We start from the raw sequence: 23,718 nt of genomic DNA on the forward strand, positions 1-23,718 counted from the left end.
ATTCATTTACTACCTCAATGATCAAAGTTTAGCCGACTCCAACAATATGAATTAAATGTAGACCAAATTTCCTCTACCCAGACACGGAGACAACAGCTGATAGACAATATAACTCACAGAGCTGAGCTTGCTTTATGCATGTTTGCATCATGCAGGCCTATGCAACTTAAAACATTTACTCACAACTGTCATCACTATTATGTTGATTGATTCATTCCAGTTAATCATTTTGTATTGAAAACATATAGGCAGCCTAGCCAGCCCAATTTTGAATATAAACAACGTTTTATCACATTCACATTTTCTCCTGACACACAAACACTATAAATACATAACGTTACCAATTAGTTTACCCTGTCCATCTGGTCAGGGTAAGTGCACTGCATACAGCGCATAGGCTGTATGCAGCAACTCTTATTAGTAGTCTTCATTTGATCAGACTGAAAAATGTTCTTGTTTTCATTCCATACAGCATGTCAGATCTCTAAGCTTCAGGTGTAGCCTAGACTGCTGCAACAATTATGTAATTCGTTTTTTTGCTTGTGTCTGTCAGGAGTGTTTATGTGTTAACATCTTTGCTAAATAAATACTGGAGGAAAGTGGAAAGCCTACTTGAGCGCACGTGAAAGAATTCGCTGCTTCAACCTCTCTCTTTAATCAAACTTTTAATTGATGATGCGATGGAAGCTATTAAATCATTCTGCATTGATTTCGACATCCCAGAAAGGACAGTCGAAAGTTCCATATGTTCAGCAAGTAAAGCATCGTAACGTACAACTACCTCTGCAAGCTCCTTGTAGTTGCCCTTGTTAGCGCAATGTTCCCTCTCGTCGTGTCCTCTAAAAGCCTATTCTTGCATGCCCAAAAATGCAGTGGTGTTGATAAGCCGCTTGAGAACATCCCTGTTTCTTCTTACTTTCTTGTTGTGTTGCACAGTTTGAATATGCAGACTTTCGTCATGATCGAAGCAGAAGCTTAAATCTGATGTGGGCATTTATATCCTCCCTGCTTTTGTTTTGACGTTTAGCTGATCGATATATGTTCTTTAGGCCACTATACTCCCCTGTCGCCCAAGGCTCAGATTTTCCAAAAAGCAGGCAAGGCCAGCAATACTTGATGAAAGGCTCCATGTTAGCCAGCTATACATTTGAGACCAGTTGGTATTGAATGCCCGCTGCATTTCAGAGGTCGACCCCTCTAATTCGTATCTTTTCCGTGTACCCCAGAGAATGAAAGGGGTTCTTCAATGATGAAAACTACAGACTCGAGCTTGTAGCTAGCTACTGGCTACTGAAATTAGCAAGGCAAATTGAAATAAATTGTACAAACTAGGCACAAAAATAAAGTTCTAAAACCAAGAAAAACATGTATGATCTACCCCCTCTGTCTCCTGTAATTTGAATAAACTAATTTGAATTGAATAATATCCCCAAAAAACTATCCCTTTTCAATTTCTATCCAATAATGTCACCAACTCACCAAGCTTCTCAACACATAGAACCCCAATACAACACAGTAGGTTCGTTCTCTGATCCTAATCCTATGATTTGGATGGACAACATCTAATCATAGGTCAGTTCTGTTGTGTCGTTGGCATCATTAAACAGAATACTTATTTTATCAAATAAATTCTCTGTAATTATTATTACGTGATTAAACTAAGAATGTACAGGGCCTTGCGAAAGTATTCGGCCCCCTTGAACTTTGCGACCTTTTGCCACATTTCAGGCTTCAAACATAAAGATATAAAACTGTATTTTTTTGTGAAGAATCAACAACAAGTGGGACACAATCATGAAGTGGAACGACATTTATTGGATATTTCTAACTTTTTTAACAACTTTTTTAACAAACTGAAAAATTGGGCGTGCAAAATTATTCAGCCCCCTTAAATTAATACTTTGTAGCGCCACCTTTTGCTGCGATTACAGCTGTAAGTCACTTGGGGAATGTCTCTATCAGTTTTGCACATCGAGAGACTGACATTTTTCCCATTCCTCCTTGCAAAACAGCTCGAGCTCAGTGAGGTTGGATGGAGAGCATTTGTGAACAGCAGTTTTCCGTTCTTTCCACAGATTCTCGATTGGATCCAGGTCTGGACTTTGACTTGGCCATTCTAACACCTGGATATGTTTATTTTTTAACCATTCCATTGTAGATTTTGCTTTATGTTTTGGATCATTGTCTTGTTGGAAGACAAATCTCCGTCCCAGTCTCAGGTCTTTTGCAGACTCCATCAGGTTTTCTTCCAGAATGGTCCTGTATTTGGCTCCATCCATCTTCCCATCAATTTTAACCATCTTCCCTGTCCCTGCTGAAGAAAAGCAGGCCCAAACCATGATGCTGCCACCACCATGTTTGACAGTGGGGATGGTGTGTTCAGGGTGATGAGCTGTGTTGCTTTTACGCCAAACATAACGTTTTGCATTGTTGCCAAAAAGTTCAATTTTGGTTTCATCTGACCAGAGCACCTTCTTCCACATGTTTGTTGTGTCTCCCAGGTGGCTTGTGGCAAACTTTAAACAACACTTTTTATGGATATCTTTAAGAAATGGCTTTCTTCTTGCCACTCTTCCGTAAAGGCCAGATTTGTGCAATATACTACTGATTGTTGTCCTATGGACAGAGTCTCCCACCTCAGCTGTAGATCTCTGCAGTTCATCCAGAGTGATCATGGGCCTCTTGGCTGCATCTCTGATCAGTCTTCTCCTTGTATGAGCTGAAAGTTTAGAGGAACGGCCAGGTCTTGGTAGATTTGCAGTGGTCTGATACTCCTTCCATTTCAATATTATCGCTTGCACAGTGCTCCTTGGGATGTTTAAAGCTTGGGAAATATTTTTGTATCCAAATCCGGCTTTAAACTTCTTCACAACAGTATCTCGGACCTGCCTGGTGTGTTCCTTGTTCTTCATGATGCTCTCTGCGCTTTTAACGGACCTCTGAGACTATCACAGTGCAGGTGCATTTATACGGAGACTTGATTACACACAGGTGGATTGTATTTATCATCATTAGTCATTTTGGTCAACATTGGATCATTCAGAGATCCTCACTGAACTTCTGGAGAGAGTTTGCTGCACTGAAAGTAAAGGGGCTGAATAATTTTGCACGCCCAATTTTTCAGTTTTTGATTTGTTAAAAAAGTTTGAAATATCCAATAAATGTCGTTCCACTTCATGATTGTGTTCTACTTGTTGTTGATTCTTCACAAAAAAATACAGTTTTATATCTTTATGTTTAAAGCCTGAAATGTGGCAAAAGGTCGCAAAGTTCAAGGGGGCCGAATACTTTCGCAAGGCACTGTAAATGTAATTAACTAGGAAGTCGGGGCACCAAAGAAAATCTTCAGATTACAAAGTTATAATTTTCCTAATATAGCTTTCAGATATGTTAATATCTGACCATTTAGTCTTCTAATTGATGAATTATTCTTAACCTCACGTTAGTCTCATTCCAAATCTCGTAAATTGTTGGTTATCTGCATGAACCCAGTCTTCACTATGAATCATCCATACATCAATTGTCTCATTAATTAATTTATTAACTAACTAAATTCGCCTTCGCATTCAATTCCTAGCTGCACACTAGTAATTAGTATCGAAGATTTGCTCTTATTCTGTCGGTATCGATAGTCTCAGATTTTCAACAACCATTACAAACTTAGCTTATACTCAGGTTTTAATGTCTCTACTCAAACCTTAGCCCTCTCGGTGATCGAGGTAAGCTTGGTCTCCTGAGAAATTCCCAAGGTGGGGTTATATCCAGAACAGTAGGAAAGGGCTGTCCCATGACGCCAGATCAATGTCTGTGGAGTCCTTCATTAACCTCTTTGGGCTAGGGGGCAGTGTTTTGAAGTCCGGATGAAAAGCATGCCCAAAGTAAACTGCCTGTTACTCATGCCCAGAAGCTATGATATGCATATAATTGGTGGATTTGGATAGAAAACACTCTAAAGTTTCTAAAACTGTTAAAATAATGTCTATGCGTATAACAGATATGGCCGGCGAAACCCTGAGGACAAACCATCCCAAAAAAAAACCATTTCAGCCTACCACTGTTTTCAATGGCATCCATTGTTTATTATGAGGCGAAATCCTCACAGATTGCAGTTCCTAGGGCTTCCACTAGATGTCAACAGTCTTTAGAAAGAGTTTCAGGCTGGTTTTGGAAAAATGAGCTAGAATTTGTAGTTTTTCTAAGTGGCTCCCATTTTGTCTGTAGTGTTTTCATGCGTGTGGATGAGAACACATTCTTTGTTTAACAACAAACTGTTGTTAAACAGTTTAAAATCACATTACATAATTTCACAAATAGTTTCATCTTTACTCGTTCATTTTATACAACAATTAAATGCAAACCTCACAACTGAGACTCTTGTATAAACAGAGTTATGGTAATGTGGCTGTATTGTCTCTTATGAGTTTCACAAACATTAAACGAAATGTTTAATAGTCGTAGCTGGATTCTCCCCCGACCGTGTACCCATTCTCTAAAACATGGACATTGTTCAGTTCTCAAGTTCTATGATGGAGAAGAGGTTCCTTTGTTCTCCTGCAAAACCTTTCTATACTGCCTGGCCATGAGGAGAGAGACTCCTCTAAGAATTTAGGACCTGTGATAACAGAGCCTGGGTGTAGGAGGAAGAGAGACGTGGGGAGAGAGAGAGGGGGATAGTGCTCGCTATACCCAAAGAGGGCCATCTCATGACAGTTCATGGTTGGTTGGAGGTCGTCCTCCGTAAGTGATCATAATTACCATGTAGGTCTTTGGAAGGGGGTGATGCCTACGAGCCTCCTAGGTTTTGTATTGAAGTCAATGTAACCAGAGGAGGACAGAAGCTAGCTGTCCTCCGGCTACACCATGGTGCTACCCCAGAGAGTGCTGTTGAAGTTGCTGTAGACCTTGATTGCAAAACAGTGTGTTTTAAGCAATTATTTGGTGACGTGAATATATTTAGTATAGTTTTATGTAAAAGTTTTTCACTTTTTATTTTCATGAAATTTCACTGAGGAGGCCCCTTCCTCCTCTGAGGAGTATCCACTGCTTGGTCTGTGGTCGCTGTTATGAAGTAGGTCTATGTCTCTCAGATATTTATCCAGCGTGTTATTCCCATATAGTTAAGACTATAATGTGATTAAGGGATTGAATAAATATGCTTTTATCTTAACCTGTGGCCATTCGGATTATAATATGTATAATATTAAATATATCAATGGAACACTAGTCACTTGAATAATGTTTACATACTGCTTTACTCATTTCTTATGTATATACTGTATTCTATTCTACTGTATCTTAGTCAATGCCACTCTGACATTTCTCATCCTAATATTTATATATTTCTTAATTCCATTGTTTTACTTTTAGATTTGTATTGTGTTGTTGTGAATTGTTAGATACTACTGCACTGTTGGAGCTAGGAACACAAGCATTTCGCTACACCCGCAATAACATCTGCTAAATATGTGTATGTGACACAATTTATTTGATTTATATTCATGACTGGTAACAAGCCATCCATGGCTTTTGAGCATCACTTTCCGGCTTTAGCCATGTGGAGAAAATACTTTTAAGCAGACGCCATTAAAGTCAATGACATATCCCTTTGAACTTCTTTGATCTAGAGGTGGTGTAAAAAGCTACAAGGGATGCGGCTCTGTTTTAAATGATCCCTGCATGTTGAGTGAGATTGGTGAGATTGCATGCAACGCTAACCACACTACACACAACCACACTACACACAACCACACTACACACGACCACTCTACATACGACCACTCTACACACGACCACTCTGCACACACAGTAGGGCTATTATTTAGCTGCGCAAACAAGAGTAAGCAGACACTTCTACCACACAGACACACATACAGTGCCTTGCGAAAGTATTCGGCCCCCTTGAACTTTGCGACCTTTTGCCACATTTCAGGCTTCAAACATAAAGATATAAAACTGTATTTGTTTGTGAAGAATCAACAACAAGTGGGACACAATCATGAAGTGGAACGACATTTATTGGATATTTCAAACTTTTTTAACAAATCAAAAACTGAAAAATTGGGTGTGCAAAATTATTCAGCCCCTTTACTTTCAGTGCAGCAAACTCTCTCCAGAAGTTCAGTGAGGATCTCTGAATGATCCAATGTTGACCTAAATGACTAATGATGATAAATACAATCCACCTGTGTGTAATCAAGTCTCCGTATAAATGCACCTGCACTGTGATAGTCTCAGAGGTCCGTTAAAAGCGCAGAGAGCATCATGAAGAACAAGGAACACACCAGGCAGGTCCGAGATACTGTTGTGAAGAAGTTTAAAGCCGGATTTGGATACAAAAATATTTCCCAAGCTTTAAACATCCCAAGGAGCACTGTGCAAGCGATAATATTGAAATGGAAGGAGTATCAGACCACTGCAAATCTACCAAGACCTGGTCGTCCCTCTAAACTTTCAGCTCATACAAGGAGAAGACTGATCAGAGATGCAGCCAAGAGGCCCATGATCACTATGGATGAACTGCAGAGATCTACAGCTGAGGTGGGAGACTCTGTCCATAGGACAACAATCAGTCGTATATTGCACAAATCTGGCCTTTATGGAAGAGTGGCAAGAAGAAAGCCATTTCTTAAAGATATCCATAAAAAGTGTTGTTTAAAGTTTGCCACAAGCCACCTGGGAGACACACCAAACGTGGAAGAAGGTGCTCTGGTCAGATGAAACCAAAATGGAACTTTTTGGCAACAATGCAAAACGTTATGTTTGGCGTAAAAGCAACACAGCTGAACACACCATCCCCACCGTCAAACATGGTGGTGGCAGCATCATGGTTTGGGCCTGCTTTTCTTCAGTAGGGACAGGGAAGATGGTTAAAATTAATGTGAAGATGGATGGAGCCAAATACAGGACCATTCTGGAAGAAAACCTGATGGAGTCTGCAAAAGACCTGAGACTGGGACGGAGATTTGTCTTCCAACAAGACAATGATCCAAAACATAAAGCAAAATCTACAATGGAATGGTTCAAAAATAAACATATCCAGGTGTTAGAATGGCCAAGTCAAAGTCCAGACCTGAATCCAATCGAGAATCAGTGGAAAGAACTGAAAACTGCTGTTCACAAATGCTCTCCATCCAACCTCACTGAGCTCGAGCTGTTTTGCAAGGAGGAATGGGAAAAAATGTCAGTCTCTCGATGTGCAAAACTGATAGAGACATACCCCAAGCGACTTACAGCTGTAATCGCAGCAAAAGGTGGCGCTACAAAGTATTAAATTAAGGGGGCTGAATAATTTTGCACGCCCAATTTTTCAGTTTTTGATTTGTTAAAAAAGTTAGAAATATCCAATAAATGTCGTTCCACTTCATGATTGTGTCCCACTTGTTGTTGATTCTTCACAAAAAAATACAGTTTTATATCTTTATGTTTGAAGCCTGAAATGTGGCAAAAGGTCGCAAAGTTCAAGGGGGCCGAATACTTTCGCAAGGCACTGTATCTGTCATCCCAACACAATACCTGGTTGCTGCTCAGTGGCTAATGCTTTCTGTCAATCAGTCAGCCGTCCCACACTTTACCTAGGGCCGTTGCAGTGACCACATTCCTGCCACATTGGCAGTCATGAGTCATGACCGCAGTAAAATTCCACGTGACCGTTGAGTCATGGTATTCTCCTTTTATGCACTCTGGATATGCTTAGATAGTACACAACTTGCTAACGAATATCAAGTCTTAATGACCTGATACTCAGGGCTCTATTGTCTCTCTAACCACTCTGACATCAATGCAAATGCCATCGGAAATCACATAAAACACATATCATCAACTGTAGGCCTATAGTACTTTTAAAACTCACCTCACTGTGATGATCAATTTGAAGAAAGAAGTTCAACAGCAGGTTGAAACACTGTAAAACATGGTTGTTGTGGATGTTGTTTCAAAGCCTAACAACAAAATGGACAGCTCTTTAATTCAAGACAACTCATTTGCATATTAGATCTTATGCATATGCAATAGTTTTATGAGCCCAAGCCTGACAATACGTAGCCTACCACATATTAGGCATGGTAGAAAAACACAATACAAAACTGATTTAAAATGTCTTTGGTACATAATTGGTCTAGCCTATACTCCAAAATTAAACAAATTAGAGTAATCGTGGACTGCATTATTATGCATGCTCGATGGACTGGTTACCTTATGCTACGCTCCAAAATGTACATCCATGAGTCTGGGAGAGAATGTATAGCCCTAGGCGATGCTGTTGGTTCATTGATTGTGCAGTGTAGCTTACAGTTAGCCTAGAGTTAGTGAATTTGATTTTGAATAGCCTAGTAATAAGGCATATTTTATATTTTCATAATTCATTGGGTGACCTGTTATCTTTAGCTATACAGAATATCTCACCACCATGTGTTTCCTTCTCCTCCTCTCGCTCCTTTGTTCCTTTCTCCAGCACACAGAGGGGCTGTCATCAGTTTAATGAAAACATGTTACTATCCATGTTCCCGAACAGATTTCACTTGGTTTCCCAAATTAAGCACTGGGTAACTGCAGGAACAAGGTTGGAGAGCCCATCGCATACAGAGTTTGGGCAGAATATCACTGTTCTGGGCAGCGAGAGCATGCTTCTCAAACAGTGGTTGATGCATGGATTGAAAAAGGAGTCCTTATATTTATTTCTCAGCTGCTCATATTAACCACATGCTCCGCTATAAAACCGAAATAGCCTACAAAACGTGTGGCCTCCATTAGCTATTCCAGTGCATACAGATGACACGTCTTCTTCCCCTGCCTCTGTTCCTGCCCATTTGATGAATGGGCCATTCTAAATCTAAACTAAGTTTGCATATTAGTAAAGAGGAGATTAAATTGAGAATAGTCTGATGGATAAAAATATGATCACTTGATGAGACAACAGCTATGCAGCCTGAGGCAAGGAACAGAGCAAGCTTTCTTAGGTACTTTCTCAAATCATCAATAGCCTACAGTCGCATCATGCAGACCATGTATGTATTGATTTCTAAGACATTATAAGGTTTGTATCATTCACAACTAAAGTTGCCAAATAACTCTAAATCTAGTATTTTTGTATTTTATTTATTTGTTTCAAATGATCACTTTTACTCTCAACATAGCCACTTCACATGAGCACTCTCTCCATAATGGGAAAACTATCCTTTCTATTTTATCGTTCAATTATATTCTTCTTATTATAAAATCATATCAAATTAAATAATGGAACAGGACTTAGAAGCATATCTTGTCAGCTAAATTAACAAATCTGCAGCCTATGGCATGGAGCATAGCCAGATAACATAGGCCTACAGTAGGCCAACTCGTATTCCGATCTTCTGAAATGCATTTTCTTCATATGTTTCTTTAGACCTGACTAAAATAAGTCATGGATTTATTGTGATGGTGTGTATTAAATTGATTTACTAGACTTTTTAAAATGTAGATGTTCCAAAGGGATGCATCAGGGGCTTGTACGCGTGGAGGCCTGGAGATGCTAAACATGTTTATGTTAATTAACGGTCAGTTACCATGAGACCGGCAGCCTTTTGCATGACAATAACTGGCTGACAAAATGTCATGACCGCCACAGCCCTAAATATACCTCACCTTGTCTCACCTGCCCGCCTCCACACTGGTTCAGTCTGGCTTTGTGGAAAGTTTGTGGATTGTTTAACATATGAAGCTGATGGATTAACCCTTTGTGACTGGTTATTGATTAATCTAATGGTGTATTGATTATGAATACCTGACACTCTCCTCCACAGGCCTGTGGCTGTAACCAGGTGGGCTCAATGACCCAGCAGTGTAACCCCAACACAGGCTGCTGCTTGTGCCTGGAACAGTCTCACGGAAAGAAGTGCAGTGAGTGTAGGCTGGGCTACCGGGACTTCCCTCAATGCATTTCCTGCATCTGCAACATGGCTGGTTCGAACATCCAAACCTGTGATGCAGACCAGGATGTTTGCGCCTGTGTAGACAGGACTGGACAATGCAGCTGCAAAGTAACCCACAACCATCAGTTGATTGTAGTCTACTCTATTTTCTATCTATCGAACACTTATTATTCATCACAGGATGCTGTGTCAGGTGATTGCATCAGAGTTTTCAAAATACGTGACAGCAATCACCTACAATGAAATTATCCCAAAATAAACCAAAGCCAGCTCTCCTGGCATCTCCCTGATGTCTAGCCAGCACTGAAATAATATCTGTTTTTGAAGTTGAAGTTACATAGCATTACTAGGCGTGTTTTTAAGCCTCTAACTGCAATTACCTGTTAATGTCACATTAGCGTGACTATAGCAGATTTCTCCATATAGCCTATATCTCAACAGCAGCGCTCTAGTGCTCCGCATCTACCTAGTATCTTCCCTATCTGGGCTCAGCACGGGGCCTGTCGCCAGGTTTTGGCAGGCAGGGCAGCGTCTGTGTGTGGGAGGGAGTGTGAGATGGAAATAGACCTGATGTGGGGGGGGGGGGGGGGGGGGGGGCATTCAGATCAGCTAGCGCCAGGCAGGCAGGCGTTGCCATCCCCAGCTCCCTGCCTCAGGGTGACAGTGCAGTGACAGGCTGTCACGCAGTGCCAGCGATGGGAGGTGATGACCCTCATTAACAGAGAGAGAGAGACAGACAGAGAGATTTAAAAAGCTACTTTCGACTCTGAAGTAAAAGTGACATTTGAAGAGGAGAAGACTGTGTGTTGTTGGGTCTCTTGTTGTGCTGTTTAGTGTGTGTGTGTGTGTGTGTGTGTCTTTCCTTGCTGACTGTTTATTTTAGACTACTGGGATGGAGGGATGAAGGGATAGAGGGAAGAGGTTGATGGGGTCTGGGGGACGTTAGTGAAGGTCACGGTGATGGACGGATAGATGGACAACTGTGGCTGGAGGGGTGGCAAGGCTCTGTGTGTTACATGAAGCCATAGCAATATAATTGCTGGCATCCTTAGCACAGGGGCTTAGGCAAGGTTGGGCCTAGGTGGGTGCATGTCCACCCACTGTGGAACCAGGCTCACCTAATCAGATTGAGGCCCAAAAATATTATATATATTTATTTGATTTGCTGTACTTGTGTTTCAAACAGGACATTATTTGTCTTTTTACCTTAGCACAGTACTTGACTTGGGCAGGAGCTCACCGGAACTGAGTACTGGCATCCCAAATGTTCTTCTGCTTGAGTTCCTGCATCTCCTATAGAATATTAACTCAAAAGTATTGAGAAGATCCTGGACCTAAATGTAAATGGTACGCCAAAATGAGTACCTATTTCAGTCCAAGTCAAGCAATGGCCTAAACATACACCATCAGATAGAATTCATAGCAAGCAGTAAGGAAGGGGTGGGACAACTAAAGGGATACACACAAAGTGTACATCCTTCCATGACATAGACTGACCACGTGAATCTAGGTGAAGGCTAGGATCCCTTATTGATGTCACTTGTTAAATCCACTTCAATCCGTGTAGATGAAGGGAAGGAGACTAACTAAAGAAAGAACTTAAGCCTTGAGACAATTCAGACATAGATTGTGTATACAGTTGAAGTCAGAAGTTTACATACACCTTGGCCAAATACTTTTAAACTCACATACATTTAAACTTTTTCACAATTCCTGACATTTAATCCAAGTAAAAATGTTCTGTCTTAGGTCAGTTAGTATCACCACTTTATTTTAAGAATGTGAAATATCAGAATAATAGCAGAGAGAATTATATTTTTTCAGCTTTTATTTATTTCACAACATTCCAAGTGGGTCAGAAGTTTACATACACTCCATTAGTATTTGGTAGCATTGCCTTTAAATTGTTTAACTTTGGTCAAATGTTTCGGGTAGCCTTCCACAAGCTTCCCACAATAAGTTAGGTCAATTTTGGCCCATTCCTACTAACAGAGCTGGTGTAACTGAGTCAGGCTTGTAGGCCTCCTTGCTTGCATACACTTTTTCAGTTCTGCTCACAAATGTTCTATACGATTGAGGTCAGGGCTTTGTGATGGCCACTCCAATACCTTGACTTTGTTGTCCTTAAGCCATAACTTTGGAAGTATGCTTGGGGTCATTGTCCATTTGGAAGACCCATTTGCGACCAAGCTTTAACTTCCTGACTGATGTCTTGAGATGTTGCTTCAATATATCCACATAATTTTCATTCCTAATGATACCATCTATTTTGTGAAGTGCACCAGTACAGCAAAGAACCCCTACAACATGATGCTGCCACCTCCATGCTTCACAGTTGGGATGGTGTTCTTCATCTTGCAAGCCTCTCCCTTTTTCCTCCAAACATAACAATGGTCATTATGGCCATCACCAGACCAGAGGAAATTTCTCCTAAAAGTACAATCTTTGTCCCCATGTGCAGTTGCAAACCGTAGTCTGGCTTTTTTATGGCCGTTTTGGAGCAGTGGCTTCTTCCTTGCTGAGCGGCTTTTCAGGTTATGTCGATATAGAACTTGTTTTACTGTGGATATAGATACTTTTGTACCTGTTTCCTCCAGCATCTTCACAAGGTCCTTTGCTGTTGTTCTGGGATTGATTTACACTTTTCACACCAAAGTATGTTCATCTCTAGGAGACAGAACACGTCTTCTTTGAGTGGTATGTCGGCTGCGTGGTCCCATGGTGTTTATACTTGCGTACAATTATTTGTACAGATGAACGTGGTACCTTCAGGCGTTTGTAAATTGCTCCCAAGGATGAACCAGACTTGTGGAGGTCTACAATTTTTTTTCTGAGGTCTTGGCTGATTTCTTTAGATTTTCCCATGATGTCAAGCAAAGAGGCACTGAGTTTGAAGGTAGGCCTTGAAATACATCCACAGGTACACCTCCAATTGACTCAAATGATGTCAAGTGCAACTCAATATTAGGAAGGTGTTCTTAATGTTTGTACAGTGTATATTGAATTCAATAATAATAATAATGCATTTTCTTTGGCAGATGTCTTTCAGGATACTTAAGGACATCACACATACAATCTGGTGCTGTTTATAAAATCTATTTCATAATAGGCCTATGTAATGAATTTGAATTATACTTGATTATTAACTCCCCCACAAAATTAAATAATAACTTATCAATATCAAAATAATGGGCTGGTTCTGGCACATGCACTGATGCCATGTGCATTAAACAGTAGCTATCGCTGTGTTGGCTAGGCTCCACTTTGCAGGCTACTCATCGTTAGCTAGCTAGCTAAGACTCATTAGCCAACTTGGCTAGCAAAAATAAGTAAAGTGGCCAAACAAGGCTCACTGTTAAATTATTTTAAGATACTTTTTTCTTTGTGTATAGAAGAAAGAGTTATTTGAAATCAGAGATTTCGCCCTCGATCTGTGATTATATTGATCTAATGGAGGGCCTTAAAAAAGTGTTTCAGTACATTCAGAAACAAGGACCAGCACCACAACACTGTTTTTATTCAACACTTTTAGAAATCATGAAACACGCTTCTCCACTCCGACTCACACTCTCTCGGTCCCTCCGCTGAGACATGATCATCAGTCCATCAGTTCAAATTAAAATGTAAATTTATGCTCTAACGTGCCTCGCTACAACAACTGACCTATTACCAGTGTTTTATTAATATAGCCAAACATGAGACTCGAGTTTTGAAATATAAGGCTCTACGTTATTTATAATAAGGGGTAAGCCTACATGGAGAAAAATCGAGTCAATGCAAATAGCCTATCATTTTTGGAATGTAATTTAATTGAAAATAGCACTTTGCCCTGTATGCTGTTGATCATTTAATTGATATCACACAATACATTGTAGGCGGACTTGATCTCCCGCTCTCAGCAGAGAATTGCACTCTGCTCGCATTTTGACTCAAAATGATCTTGACTAAGAAAAGGTTGGTGACCAGTGTTGTTTACTGTGATCATTAATGATATGTCAGGGCATTATGTTCTAGTCTATTAATTATAGGGGTTTATTATTATTGGAGGTCTATGTGAGTCGTATGTTAAAAGAGTCATGGATTAACGTAGGCTTACAAGACTATTTGGTCTGTAATGCGAAATCACATGTTAGATGGTTTGTTGTGTGCGATCGATTACAGTAGGTTATATGGTAGGCTTTGTTTTAATGATAATTTGAGTGGCCAAATTTTGGCCCACCTACATTTTTGCTGGCCTGCCATCAACGGATTTCTACACCCCTGCCATAGCATCCTCTTTACAGTCTGGTGTGTAAACAAAACATCTTTACATTTAATGTCTGTTATGAATGTGGCTTCTAAGTTCTCCCTGCTTTAGGAGTGTACTAACCAGGGAAGCATCAGATAAGATCGAAGGGAAATTTTTCATATAAAATACACCCTTATCAGGACTGTCACTGTTTCTGTCTGCTGTATGTGGGGGTATGCCCCTTATCATTCCTCCTCGGTGACATGTGAGCCCCGTTGAAATGCACCTACTCTACCTATTGAAATGGCTGCCTTGGTATTCTTCTGAATAGAATCTTCTTTGATCAATATAGAGCAGGGTAAGGTGAAGAGAACAAGAGATTACTGTCACAGTTATTTATAGCTTGGCTCTGTCTTAAATCAGATATCTCCCTAGGCCTGTAATATGTTTGCAAATCTATTCAGATGTGTTTTGTATTCAGGTCTTATGTGTACTCTACTGAAAACTGCAATAATACTGTACCTGCTATGTATTTGACAATAATGACCAGCCATTTTGGACTACAAATAGCAGTCTTATTGCTGAGTGTCTGTGTGTTGTGTCCCAGGCAAATATACAGGGCCTGAAGTGTGACAGGTGTAAGTTGGGGACGTTTGGCGTGAGCACCAGGAACCCACTGGGCTGCAGTCAGTGTTACTGCTTTGGTATGACCAGCAACTGCAGTGAGGCACAGGGCCTCATCCGCATGTGGGCAAGTCGAGTCATGAAGAAATGTGACAGAAATGCACACACAGCATACATGTACTGCATCCCCTATCACATGCAAGTCCACCCACTCACAGGCACAGACTGAGGTACAGTATTTGTGTGTGCACTCAAATACATCACACAACACACACACACACGTGTGTGCACACACACATATCTTGAACTACGTGTACTGTGTGGCTCAGTTGGTAGAGAATGGTGCTTGCAACGCCAGGGTTGTGGGTTCGATTCCCAAGAGGGACCAATACAAAAATGTATACACTCCCTACTGTAAGTTGCTCTGGATAAGCAACAATTTGTATTTACATGAGAGTGGTTCTCCTCCATTCTTCATTCCTGGCCAGGTATTTATTCCTCATCTTATTTTACTGTAATTTATGGGACGTAGAGAGAATCAGGGGGACCAGGCACAAACAGGAGGCTAGCCTGGTACCAGGGAGGTATAGGGGGCTTGAAAGCAGGCAGAGTCTGGGAGTTGTAGCTTCCATGTTTGTTTTAATAAGGATTTCCTGCCAGTGCGCCACAGACCTGATAACTCTCCGCCCGCTGTAACCATGGAGACCGTGGCTGAGGACATTGGCAGAGGGACCCTTCTTTCATATAAATGGAAACGACAAACAACTTAAATAAAGGTTGCCGTCCCAAAGTTAATCTAAGTTTGTTTGCTATAAGACTATGAGTAAAAAGAGAGCCAGTTGAGAATCCTCTCCCTCATTTATTGGAAGGCAGGAGCTTTTCTCTAAGTCAGTGAGTCGTGTGATTGCATGGTGAGGTGAGGGGCACAGCCCCTCTGGAGCCTTTAGTGAGCCCTACCCTAGATATTTAGATGGGAGTGGTAAGGAGGAGTCTAAAAAACACTATTTTGCTCAAAACATTTATTTTTTTACCCTTTTGTGTGTTTACTTGACTGTATTTATACTTGGGATATCGCTTTTCAACAGTAAAAGTTCACAAATCGCTGGAGGACGTCTTTAAAACAGGGTCTCAGAGGCATAGCCTACTGTACAGGAGTGGCTTCTTAAAGATATTCATGCTCTATTTGCCCAGTGAAACATGTCTCTGGCCTCAGGATGTGAAATGCATTTAATCTACGACTATGTGAGAGGCTGAGTCCTGGTGTGGTATTGGAGAATAGATTTGTCCAATGTCACAGAGGCTGTTTCTCTTTTGAAATACCCTTTGCATAATCCACTTGCAACATAAGCACTTCGAATCCTTGGAAAAGACCTTCTCAAATACATCCCATTATCTGTGTATTTTGTGTGACATTTATAAGTGATGCTGTTTGTTTGTTGTCTCTGTGTTGCTGCAGTTGTCCCTGAAACCAGAACAGACCAAGCTGCCCCTAGTGGACAGAGACAACCAGCAGGAGACCACACGTGGAGTGACCTTCCAGCACCCAGAGATCATCGCTAACGCTGACCTGGTCACCCAGAAGTTGACCAAAACCTACTACTGGAGACTACCTGAACAGTTCCAGGCGTCCATGGTGAGGGCACCCTCCTCTCAAAATGATTTAACAAGTTGATAAGAAGTGTACAATCGACCGCTGACATATACTGTATAATTGCTTGGGACTGATTCAGGTGTTTGAATTGAGAACTGGTGAACATTGCTGCTTTAAAACACTATCCAACTTGCGCGTATCAGGAGTTGACTATATTCTGTTCAGAGATGAGTATTGTACTAACAAGTTACTTGGATGGTTTCTCCTTTTCAGATCACAGCCTATGGCGGCAAGCTGAAGTACGCCATCTACTTTGAGGAGCGTGACGAGACAGGCCGCACCTCCTACGAACCCCAGGTCATCATAAAGGGAGTGTCCAACAGAAACAAGGTGATGGTCCGCCACATGCAGGGCCTGCAGATTGGACAACCCACCCGTCATGAGATCAACATGACAGAGGTAAGGACCTGGGCTTACATGCTGGATCTCTTGTTGTCATTACTGTTTCCTAACCTCTTAAAATGCAGTTATTATCTATTTGACACTGAGACTCGCTTGTGTTGTTAAAACAATTATGGGCCTTTGTGATGGATGCCATGCCAATGCATCTCTTGTCTTTTTCCCAATAGCTTTTCAAAGCTAGATTTTAACCTCTAAAGATACAGTAATGATAAATTGACACTGAAGTGATGTTATGAACATGTTATGTTTTTCAAAAAGAGTAGAAGTACAAAGACAAGAATGTCATGACAATGGAGGACTTTATGGACGTGCTGTTTTATGTTGACTACGTCCTCATTCAGAGTTCCCATGGGAACATGATGAGACATAGCAGGTGAGCTCTCCTCTCTGTCTCTGAACACATGATGGGCTAAACTGAGACAACCACTGATAGAGAGCTAAGGCATTGACTGTTTACTTTACACTCTTCATTTCAGTATCACTGCCAGCTTAATCATGTCATGTTAACATGGATCACCCTCTGCCTTCAACACTGACCTGTTCAATCCATGTAATGAACTAGGGGCAATAGCATAATAGCATATTTTAAGCATAGAGAAGAGAATGCAGAATGTCCATGGAAAAGCTTTGGATTGTTGCCATTGGCTCACATGGCTGTCTCTCTCTCCCTTTCTCTTCCTTTCTCTCTCTCCCTCTCTCTCTCCACTAAACCCAGGATTTCTATGGAGGTGGCAGAGGAGGGAAGGCCGTCCATGGAAAGTGAGTGGGCTCACCAGGTAGAGAAGTGTGACTGCCCCCTGGGCTACTCCAGACTGTCCTGCGAGGTAGGCTAGCTAGCCACACCACCTGCTGTGTGTCTGTGTCTCCCATCAGACCATCAGCCCTGGTGACAGGGTCATCCATCAGATAGGGCTGTGTGTGTGTCTCCCATCAGACCATCAGCCCTGGTGACAGGGTCATCCATCAGAGAGGGCTGTGTATGTGCGTCTCCCATCAGACCATCAGCCATGGCGACAGGGTCATCCATCAGAGAGGGCTGTGTATGTGTGTCTCCCATCATATCATCACCCATGGCGACCAGAGAGGGCTGTGTGTGTGTGTGTGTGTGTGTGTGTGTGTGTGTGTGTGTGTGTGTGTGTGTGTGTGAGTCAGTCACGGTCCAATCAGATCCACAGCCGTGGAGTCAGGCTGAAACACCTGTTAGAAACAGTTCACATCCTTCTCATCAAAACTGCTAGCTCTCCCCCTCTTTCTCCCACCTCCGTCCAGACACCTCGTGCTCCTCCATTCTTTAGTGCGTCTCTACTCCACTCCTAATGAACTCTTGTTGTGTTACTACGACAACCTCCATCCAGACCTGAGTGTTACTGATGTGTCTCCTACTGGATCCCTCATAAATGTGGCTGTAAGAAAACCAGACAGATGGCAATAATTTGAAGCTGCCACATAGTTAATAAAGTATTTTTAAACAGGCGTTTAACGTGTTTGCGGGGAACAGATGGCGCCTCAAATTGACCCGATTAATTCTCAGTGAGTATGTCTCGTTGGAGCTCCATAGGAGCCCGGGACTCCCACGAGTGGGGGGGTGTGGGGGGGGGGGGTGTAACAGCCTAACCGGTAACCGTCTGTCTGTGTTTCGCCCATCGGCAGGAATGTGTGGCCGGGTTGTACCGTCTATCTGCCCGTAGCGGTGGCGCGGCCTCCAGAGCAGACATTGGGAGCTGTGTGTAGTGCCCGGCACAATGAGGCCTGTGACCCGGAGACATCCATCTGCCAGGTAAGCGCTTGACAACGTCCCTGTGACCTGAAGAGGACAGTGCCGTTGGCAATAGTTGGCAGGCTGCCGTGTGACTGCACCCATAAGAGTAGAGGATCAGCACATTTGTTCAGAAGCCAGTTGATAGGCTACATAGTCCAGTGGCACCAGGAAGTAGAACATAGTGTAGTGCCTGGAATAGATTTGACTGGTAAATGCTAATAACAATGTAGCAATAGAGAGCAGTCCATGTCATTTAATACAGAGCATAATGTGCCCTTCAGATGTAAGGTCCTTTGGTCAAGATAAAACCAACCTTATTCTCTGCTTCCCAAATCATCCCCTAGAGCACGTAGAAGCCTGTCTTGCCTCATGTTATAGGCTGGAACTGAAACTCAATCCCAGCTTTCATTTGCATTTGTGCTAATAACAATATAATTTGCATTTTACGGAGCCGGCAAATTGAAAATGTTAAATGGGTTTGTACAGCGTAATTTGGGTAATTGAGGTACACAGGAAGTTAATGAAACTCTTTTGAATACCCCGGCTCAGTAGGCCGCAACTTCTGCTGACTGATTAGTGTTTCTGCTCTGAATTGGCAGTTTGGCTCAGGCTCTGGAAGGGCCCTCACTTCAAAACAACAGTTAAGACACATGCACCCTCCACCCCGACAACCACTGTGTTTAGTTGAGTTAGATTCTGAAGGTGTGAATTCATTTTAAGTGAATCATCCATCAGAGTGAATGGTTGGGAATGTGGAACTGATATTAGTGTGTCTTCTCTACAGAACTGCCAGCACAACACAGAGGGGGACAGGTGTGAGTGCTTTGCCCCAGGATACTATGGTGTATTGAGGGGCAGACCCGGCGACTGCAAGCCCTGTGCCTGCCCCCTCACCAAACATGAGAACAAGTAAGTCACAGAGGCACAGTTGAATGGCTCTACTAATGTAAAATAACATCAGTTCTCATATGGAGCTCTCTTTCTTTTAGTTTCAGCCCTTCGAGTGTGACAGAGGGATTGAATGACTACCACTGTGTTGCCTGCCCTGAGGGCCATGTGGGAAAGTACTATGAGAGGTAAGAACTCTCTACTGAACATACAAAACCCACAAGGCTCTTTGTGAATTGTATTTTAACTGAACTCACCTCATCAGTGACTTTGCTATCCCACATTGCTAACAGAACATCACTTACTGTTAGTTATCTACTCTAAACATGGTTTTTGCTCCTCTAGATGTGCCACGGGTTACCACAGCGACCTCCGTGCCCCAGGCGGGGCCCCAACCGTGTGACCTCCGCTCAGGCCAGTGCCGCTGCCGCCCCGGGGCCACTGGACGCACCTGTAGTCAATGCATGAAGAGGCATGTATGTGGGCCCTCTGGGATCATGTGTACGTACACTAATATGACTTACTAATGCACTGTTTTCAATACACACACACACACAAAACTACTAGTACAGAAAAAAATCAGCAAGGTTTCTGAGTAGAGCTCTCTTTGTTGTTTTTTATGTTCGTTCAATATTGTAGACTAATCCTATTTTAGATTTTAGACCCCTAAATCACCTTTGTTGTGAGTCTTAAGTGGAAGAAAATTGTTTTGGGGACAGTTGTAAAACTGCCTAGCTACTTGAGGAATAACATAATTTCCCTTTATTTGCTAGGTTTATTGAATTCAAACAACTTTGTAGTGATTTCATGGTTAATATTGAAGATAGGCTGTAATATGTATTTATAAGCCTACATATCGCACTTGACTGCTAGCTACCTAGCTACCTAGCTACCTAGCTACCTAGCTAGCTCTGTGTTTTTTTTGTTGTTGTTTGCTTTTGTTTTTTTTAGCTGTGTTTACATGTTATCTCCATACCCCACTTGCCTAGCTACCGAACGTTGCACACCTATTTTAATTTTTTGATGTCTAGTGTTCACCTTCTCTTCTTTACGTCATAGTCAAGCCACCTTTTGGGAATTGGGTGCTCCTCTATGGGTTGTGTCTGTTAAACGTGTTTATTTCTCTAAAATGTTGTGCACGAATTTGTTAACATCCCTGTTAGTGAGTATTTTTCTCGATTGCCAAGATAATCCATCCACCTGACAGGTGTGGCATATCAGGAAGCAGATATCATTAAATAGGTGCACCTTGTGCGGGGGACAATAAAAAGCCACTAAAATATGCAGTTTTGTCACACAACAAGTTTTGAGGCAGCGTGCAATTGGCATGCTGACTGCAGGAATGTCCACCAAAGCTGTTGCTAGAGAATGTAATGTTAATTTCTCTACCATAAGCCGCTTACAACGTCGTTTTAGAGAATTTGACAATACATCCAACCAGCCTCACAACCGCAGACCACATATATGGCGTTGTGTGGGCGAGCGGTTTGCTAAAGTATATGTTGTAAACAGAGTGCAATTTGAATGCACAGAGATACCATGACAAGATCCTGAGGCCCATTGTGAGGTCAATTGTTTTTAATGTATCTGTGACCAACAGATGCATATCTGTATTCCCAGTCATATGAAATCCATAGATTAGGGCCTAATTAATGAATTTAAGTTGACTGATTTCCTTATATGAACTGTAGCTCTGTAAAATTGTTTAAATTGTTGCATGTTGTGTATCATTGTTTTTTCATGTTTAGTTGTGTCGTGACTTGACTTTCGTTAATCTGATGACTGATATTTATTTAACAATATTTATGTATCAATTAACTCATTAGGATTTGGGGCACCACGGAAGAAGTTGTTTAACGAGTTACCATTTCCCAAATTAAACTCGAAAAGATATATAAGTTATATATCGATAACAGTCACGTATTAATCATTACCTCATATCAGTCTCATTCTGAACAGCGAATACTCCTTGGACCCGCAAGAACCACAGCTTGACTTTTGATTCAGCACTACACAAAATGTGTTCAATTATTTATTTGCTAGCTATCTAAATAATAACACAGAATACACATACACACTTATATGAGACAAAGGACCCTAGTGTACTGACAAGATATGACGGCTTATTACACAGCGATGGAGAAGGGGGTGGTGAGAATAGAGAGATAGAGAAAAAGGAAATTTTATTTTATCGTGGATACATTCTATGACTGTCCTCACATTAATCATATACCTTGTACACGAACTGCCACCTGTTTGGAATAAGAAAATAATTAATGTATTTACGCGTTGAATGCCGTTCGTTTGTCATTTATCTCGGTCGGAACCAAGCCCTCTTGGAAAGTTGTTTCGGTGAGCCTTTCCTGTTGGCTACTTGTACAGTACATGCACTGATTGTCCACCAGAGGTCACAATGTCCTTCTTAGTTGTCCAGTGTCCAATGGGCTGTTTCCTAAGAACAGACGTACCAGTGATTGTCTGAAACAGCCGTACCAGTGATTGTTAGAAAGGGGAGTTTTCTTCTCCTCTTCATTGGGTAGATAGTCAAAGTTCCAAACCACTTTACACACGCATTTGCAGACTGGCGGTGTCCTGGTCTGGTAAGTTCATTTTCTTCACCTCGTGTTGAGAGTTTCAGAGTTTCTAACCATTTCAACATGTGGACCACGGTCTCACGTCTTTCTGGTCTAATATGTTAATTCTTAGCCAGTCCTTTTATGCACTCTGGCCAAAGGGGACCGCTCCGTCCGTCTGACACGCTCTTCTGACCTTACTTGGGGCGTGGCTACTTAATGTGCAAAGGATATGATTAGAAGTTATCTCTTATGACTCCTAAAATTACATTCCTATCTTAAAAACTTCTTATGGCTGCAATCCCGTTAACGGGATCGATATGACAATAGCCAGTGAAAACGTCAAATTCAAAACAACAGAAATCTCATAATTACAATTCCTCAAACATACATGTATCTTATACCGTTTTAAAGGTAACCTTGTTTTTAATACCACCACAGTGTCCGATTTCAAATAGGCTTTACAGCGAAAGCACCACAAATGATTATGTTAGGCCACCACCAAGCCACAGAAAAACACAGCCATTTTTCCAGACAAAGAGAGGAGTCACAAAAAGCACAAATAGAGATAAAATTAATCACTAACCTTTGATTATCTTCATCAGATGACACTCATAGGACTTCATGTTACACAATACATGTATTTTTTGTTTGATAAATTTCATATTTATATAAAAAAATCTGAGTTTACATTGGCGCATTATGTTCACTAGTTCCAAAAACATCCAGTGATTTTGCATAGCCACATCGATTCAACAGAAATACTCATCATAAATGTAGATAATAATACAAGTCATACACATGGAATTATAGACATACCTCTCCTTAATAATGCAACCGCTGTGTCAGATTTAAAAAAAACTTTACTGAAAAAGCAAACCATGCAGTAATCTGAGACGGCGCTCAGAAAATAAATAAAATTATCTGCCATGTTGGAGTCAACAGAAACCAGAAATCACATGATAAATATTCCCTTACCTTTGATGATCTTCATCAGAATGCACTCCCAGGAATCCTTGTTCCACAATAAATGCTTGATTTGTTCGCTAATGTCCATTATTTATGTCCAAGTAGCTACTTTTGTTAGGGCTTTAGGTACACATATCCAAACGCTTGTGCAGGTTCAGCATAACTTCGGACAAAAACTTCAAAAAGTTATATTACAGGTCGAAGAAACATTTCAAACTAAGTATAGAATCAATCTTTAGGATGTTGTTATCATAAATCTTCAATAAAGTTCCAACCGGAGAATTCCTTTGTGTCTAAAGAAGCCATGGAACGCAGGTCGATATCATGTGAAATGCGTGTGACCAGGAAATGGCTCTCTGCCAGTAACCTGACTCATTCAACTCTTATTCAGCCCCACACCACAGTAGAAGCCTCATTGGTTGATACAAGGAGCAAGAGTTCTCTGCTGCATAGAATTTACGACCAGTGTGTGAAGATGTCAAAAACCCCACAGTTCCCTCCTCCCCCCCTTTGCGGATGGGAGAGGGTCTGGTGAGTGTCAGCCATTTCCAAGCTGATCTGACCCATTGTGATCCTCACGTGCAGTCATAACAGTTGTTTTGGTGGTTTCCTCCAAAGGTTTCCTTTGAGCCAAAGCCAAAGGGATCATGCCCAGGGGGCCAGGGTTCTGGCCTGGAAGCACGCTTTCCACTGTGCTCACTTTTGGTACTGCACTGTAG

General features: G+C 41.5%; 1 pseudogene; it reads left to right on the forward strand.

The window, feature by feature from the left end:
* The window catches only part of LOC110529202, a 162,296-nt pseudogene that overhangs the window by 99,505 nt on the left and 39,073 nt on the right, over positions 1 to 23,718 (forward strand).

Source organism: Oncorhynchus mykiss, chromosome 8, assembly GCF_013265735.2.
Source record: "Oncorhynchus mykiss isolate Arlee chromosome 8, USDA_OmykA_1.1, whole genome shotgun sequence".
Taxonomy (NCBI): domain Eukaryota; kingdom Metazoa; phylum Chordata; class Actinopteri; order Salmoniformes; family Salmonidae; genus Oncorhynchus; species Oncorhynchus mykiss.